The following is a 6,000-nucleotide window of genomic DNA, read 5'->3' as shown; positions in this document are numbered from 1 at the left end:
AATCTAATGCAATTTGTACACAGCTTGGAATTGTACCAGTGAAATGCACTCTCTAACAATTTGAATTAGCCCAGCTTCAAGTTACATTCAACTTGCATTTAGTTTGCATTTAAGCTTTAACTATTAAGATCTCTTGTATTACCCCCAGCCATGAGTAAAGTTATTTGTGTTAATTTAGCGGCTAATTATGAAAATATTTAATATATGTGTATAACGTGTGCATAAATTAATTTTCCTTATATTACTGGTTTGTAATTCATAAGAACTCTACAGAACACCTTTTATGTATGGCTTAGCAACTAAATTAGAACCCACAGTGGATCAATGCTTTCATTATGCAAAGCATAGCTGCAAATTACTAAACTGAACTATAAAAGTTACCCAGTTGGGGATGCTCGTAATAAGCACAGGAAACTCTAGTGTATCATGTATATATTATGGAAAGCGTAACAACTTGCTATATCTGATAGCAGTGGAAGTTGTGATTGTAAAAAGTAAATGCTGCTTAGGCTCCTCATCCCTCCCCGAGCTTAACTCCCACTGCTGGTGGCCATGGGTGTTCCTCAGGTAAACTCTCTTGTCTGGTTGAATGCCTATTAATATGAGGCTGATAATATGAGCAAATATTAACCACTTCACAACGGAGGGATTTTACCCCTGAAACACCAGCGCGATTTTTACCTTGCAGCGCTGCTTCCATTCATTTTTTTCTGTCTTATGATTGGTTATTGGGGACTGGGGTCCCCATAACCAATCATTGGACTGCAGAGCGTGTGTGTGTGTGTGCGCACGGGTAGCGGGGGCGCGCGATCGAGCGCTGCACGTTTGTTTACTTTAGGTTGTTATGAATGAAGACTGCTTCTGTTTGAAGCAGTCTTCATTCTGTTCGCAATCGGCGAGTCTAATTGGATTTAGGAACGCTTGTTCCTAATGTCCAATTAGTCACCTGCTGTGCTGGCTGGCTGGAGTGTGCACGCGAGTTCCCCGCCCACTCCCAGCCAGTAAATAAACAAGTGTGCCTTTCTCCGTCCCTGGGGGTGAAGCGGTGCACAGAGGGACGGAGAAATTTAGCACTGGGGGGGTGAAGTGGTTAAGGTGCTTTCTGCTTTGGCTAATGTATAGAGGGAAACTACCGGTAAGTGAAAATTTGTAGCAGTATTTTATTTCTAAAAGTCTTTTGGCTTCTTGTCCAATACCCCCATTGCCATCAGCGGCTTTAATTGCAGACTGACTCCTGTCTTGTTGAAAGAATGCTTCTGCTTGAAGAGCAACACAGTTGTAAATTCAAATAAGCCCCATTAAGGTTTCTTCTCACATAAGACACAGTCAAGTCTATAAATAGAGGTGGAGCTAGCCAGAGGCAGGAAATCAGTTAAGCAGAAAAGCTTGAAAATTGTAAAAGAGGCAAGCAACAAGCAGATAAGCCTATCAAGAAGAAAGGAGCAAGGCTGTAAAAAGTACAAGGACTGCCTTCTGCCAACAAGAAAATAATTTTGCAATAAACATAGTGAAATGTTTTTTTTGCCAACAAGAAAGGGGTCAGGCTACAATTAAAGCAGCTGAGGACTATGAGGGTCCTGGAGAAGACCTTTGCAAACTTCGGCAATGGAAAAACCTCCCAAGAGTTATCACTTTATTGACTGTACATTTAGAAACTTTGGACCGTATGCAATTCACTTTTTCTCCTGGGTTTTCTTCTATGCGATATTTTCACACCTTATCAATAAAATGCCTTTTCTGCCACGAGCAAGCAAGAAAATACTCAGACTAATTTTGCCACTACTTTGTTTTCACCTACATTTTGTACTTTTCATTTACAGAGAGCTGAAAAGTTTATTTAAACAGAAGATGAAAAATTATCTCCTAAGAAAAAACTTAGGAGAAAAAAGTGAATTGAAATAGCCTTTGAGCCAAAGTGCCTAATGCTTTATAAATAACAAAAAAAGTTGAAACAAGTTGATAAGGGGCTTAATTGTATATTTTATCATGCAGGTGCCATTGCCCTTTTTTTACATTGTGTTAAAAGTAGGTGTGATTACAAGAGGGGGCTAAACAGTTTGCCCTCTGTGTAGTGTTTTTTTTGTACTAGACCTAGTAAACAAAAACCATACATACTGTATATAAAAGTCTATGGTAACTTTTGGTTTAGGATAGACAGTTTTAGTGTAGGATAGACAACTGATGATAGTGTTCTTAAAGGAGCATTGCTGGCCATGTGGGATTTGTATGGGCAACGTCTGTTGTTCCACAGTCCTACATTTAAAGGGAACCTAAACTGAGAGAGATATGAATGTTTCCCTTTAAACAATACCAGTTGCCTGGCAGTTGTGCTGATCTCTTTGGATGCAGTAGTGGCTGAATCACACACCTGAAACAAGCATGCAGCTAATCCAGTCTGACTTCAGTCAGAGCACCTGATCTGTATGCTTGTTCAGGGGCTGTGACTGAAAGTATTAGAGATACAGGATCAGCATGAGAGTCAGGCAACTGATACTATTTTAAAAGGAAAAATCCATGTCATTCTCAGTTTAAGTTCCCTTTAAAACCATGGCTTTAGCTGGCACTCAGTTGTCATTGCATTGAATTGCATAGTTGGACCACAAGAATGTACATTTGTAAGTATGGGTCAGTAAAAAACAAAATGTTCATTTTCCAGAGAAGTCTCTACGTTGAGTGGCTGGATAGTGTAATGATTAAGGAAGGGCTCTGCCTCTGACACAGGAGACCAGGGTTCAAATCTTGGCTCTGCCTGTTCAGTAAGCCAGCACCTATTCAGTAGAAGACCTTGGGCAAGTCTCCCTAACAATGGTACTGCCTATAGAGCGCGTCCTTGTGGCTGCAGCTCTGGCGCTTTGAGTCCGCCAGGAGAAAAGCGAGATATAAATGTTCTGTGTTTGTTTAATGCCTAATGTGTTTCTAGCACTGATTCATGCTAATGCCAGATATTTAGATTCCTTTAGGAAGACTTTTCACAAATAACTAAAGGGTAATTTGGAGTAAGTTACTAAACCTAACCTTCATTTTTTATATATATAAAAAAATAAAAAAAGTCAGCTACCAAAATGTATTTTACCTATGAACAGTGTATCAGTTTACAGTTACTCAACTCTTTGCAAGTTTTTACTTCATGCTGTGGATCTGCACTGTACTGTGAGACCTCCAGTTACCCATTGAAAATGGGTGGGAGGGGGGGCTTATATAAACTAGTGTGAGAATACTTTTGTTTCCCCAACATGTCATGATTACATGATTACATGGTGCACATCACATACAAAAATAAAGCGCCACCGGCACTAACTAGGTATGGTCAATGAAATGCATGCAATTCCGAGTTAATGCAGAGTTATGCAAGTGTTTTATGCAAGTTTCTGCAGCTTGAAAATGGACTGTTTAAAGAGAACCAGAGACGAAGTACCCTCATGTATTTTATTACATTTATCAGTGGGAACATGACAGTAAACACCTACCCTGCTTTTAGTTTCATTGTTATCTGCTTAATTAGTCTATTAGCAGCTGTGATAAGAATCCACCGACTATTCAGTCGAGGTTTGACCTGGAATCATTATAGCTGAGTCACTCTTCTGTGGAGTCTTTTCAAGCCCAAACCTTCCCCCTCCTGACTCAAATTTCATGCTTTACATACTGAGAGCTGTGATGACATGGGAGGGGCTGCTCCTGCTGAGAGAGAAGCTCTGTGGCTGCAATATGATCCCTGTGTGCTCTGTGTGCACTAGATACTGATGACTGCAGTTTCATTCCTTTGAGAGACACTTCCTACAGGCAGCTGTACATCATACCAAAATGAAAGCACACAGATGAGCCTTTCTCATATAGCCTAGATAGCAGCCTAGTCTCATATAGCATAGACAGCACATCCAGAACAACTCATATAACCCGGAAGGAGAAGGGATATGAGCCCGCGGCCATATTTGATTTTTCCTGGAGCAATAATGGATAAAAAACACTAAAAAAGGCACACCAGAGCGGCAAAATTATCAGGTAGAGCATTTATTCTTTACAAGCTATCAACTGATATGTTTATTTTGTGTGAAACGTTCATCTCTGGTTCCCTTTAAGCTGAAGTGGTCCATTTTCAAGCTGCATAAATTTACATTAAAAAATATCAGTATTTCTGCATGAACTCTGAATTATTTGCATCTCAATAACCACAGGCATTATTTCTTTGATGGGAAAGTCAAAATTTTGAATGGTAAACTATGTTTCATTCTTATAGACACATGTTGCAATCTGTTTTATAAGAGCTTATTACAGTGATGTTGATGGAATGAATAACCATAACAAACAGTGAGCTAAGAAATATGAACTTGTGCTTCAGCTATGGGAGACAAAACCTGTGTACTGTATAATCTTCTAAAATGTGGACAAATTAAATTATATTGATTTAACCATGTAGTAAAATGGGAATCTTGCATGTATTTTGGAATGTTGAAATATAGCTGGTGGATCATCATTTTCCTTGCTGGTTATCAAAGATGTTTAATGAGTTCAGAATCATTTCAAGTTGATGCAAATTTTATGCTAAGGTTGGAATGCAGTAGCTGATGATAGTGTGTAAATTTGCAAACAATAATAAAACTAAGTAAAATTGCATCATCTTGGAATTATTATCATCTTATTGACCATTCCACTGGTTATAATATACCACTAACAAAAAGTTGGTGAGCTGTGGCTTGTTGCATGGTGAAGTAGCACACAAAAAAATAAGGAACATTTTGAAAGGCATCTTCTTGACATCAGTTAATCAGATTGTTGTTTGCATATAAAAGTTTTGATTTGCAAGATTTGGATTGTTAATTGGTAATGGCCTTTGAAATATGCCCAGGGGAGTATTCAGTACAGCCAGGCCTGTGATTCAGAAAGCTCTATACAGTCTAGGCGGACAGCAAAGCAAGCCTGCGAACCATTCTCTTCTCTGCACTTATTGCACTTATGCAGCCTGCTCTTGGGAATAAAAGCACACGTTGATCATTGGCAAGCTTCCAGAACAGTGGAGTAGATTTATCAGAACAGGAACAAGGAAAATTGGAGCAAAGTGGAGCAGATGGCCGCCATCAATAGCTACAATTTAATTGGTTGATTGGTTGGTACAATTAAAGGGACTCCGAGCTCTACTTAAAAAGTAAAATAGTACTCACCAGGAAGAAGGAAGCCCGACACTCGGCCGAGTGTCGCCGGGCTGCCGCCGTCCAGCCATTCCGGAGCGGGGCCTAGGAGAGGAGCCAGTACGCCATCGTGGGACCTCCCGACCAGCGCGAGACTAAAGAAAGCCCCGGGTGAGTACTATTTTACTTTTTAAGTAGAGCTCGGAGTCCCTTTAAAGTGGACCCAAATTAAAAATACAAGATTTCAGAAATAAAATCTATTTTCTAAATTATAATAATAAATAGCAGCCTTTTTTCAGCTGCATGACGACAAATATAAATTATTTTACATTTATTGGAGGAACCCCTCCCTTCCTTTCATATTGCCGGGACAGAATCCGGCAAACTGGTGGAATAGAAGGTGTCCAGCAAAGGAGGAATTGCTAATGGCTGCCACCTGTATAATCCTAATTATGAAAAGAGAAGGGCACTGAAATGCTCATAGGCTTGAAGGAGTGTTTATTTATCTTTGTATGTGTCAGAGTGTTGCAACGAAATATTTTGAATTTAAAAAATGTTCGGTTTGGGTCCACTTTAAAATCCATTTGTTTGGTTTTTTTGGATCGTCATGATAAATGAACAATATCTATATTATAATAAAGCTGAATTGGCCTATACTCTGCCCATCATCCATCAGCTGAGTGATGTTATCCAAGGGATTAAAGAAAAGTAATCTAAAATGGAATTTGGGTTCATAGACCATGTGTGTTAAACAATGCCTTTGATTATAGTTTAATGAATACATATCAGTAGTAAGTTATATTTATGGACACATAGTACATACAGGTAGGCTCTACATTTACTAATAATGAAATATACTAAAAATGCTAATGTCATA

Source organism: Hyperolius riggenbachi, chromosome 2, assembly GCF_040937935.1.
Source record: "Hyperolius riggenbachi isolate aHypRig1 chromosome 2, aHypRig1.pri, whole genome shotgun sequence".
Taxonomy (NCBI): domain Eukaryota; kingdom Metazoa; phylum Chordata; class Amphibia; order Anura; family Hyperoliidae; genus Hyperolius; species Hyperolius riggenbachi.
This window is presented reverse-complemented; position numbering follows the sequence as displayed.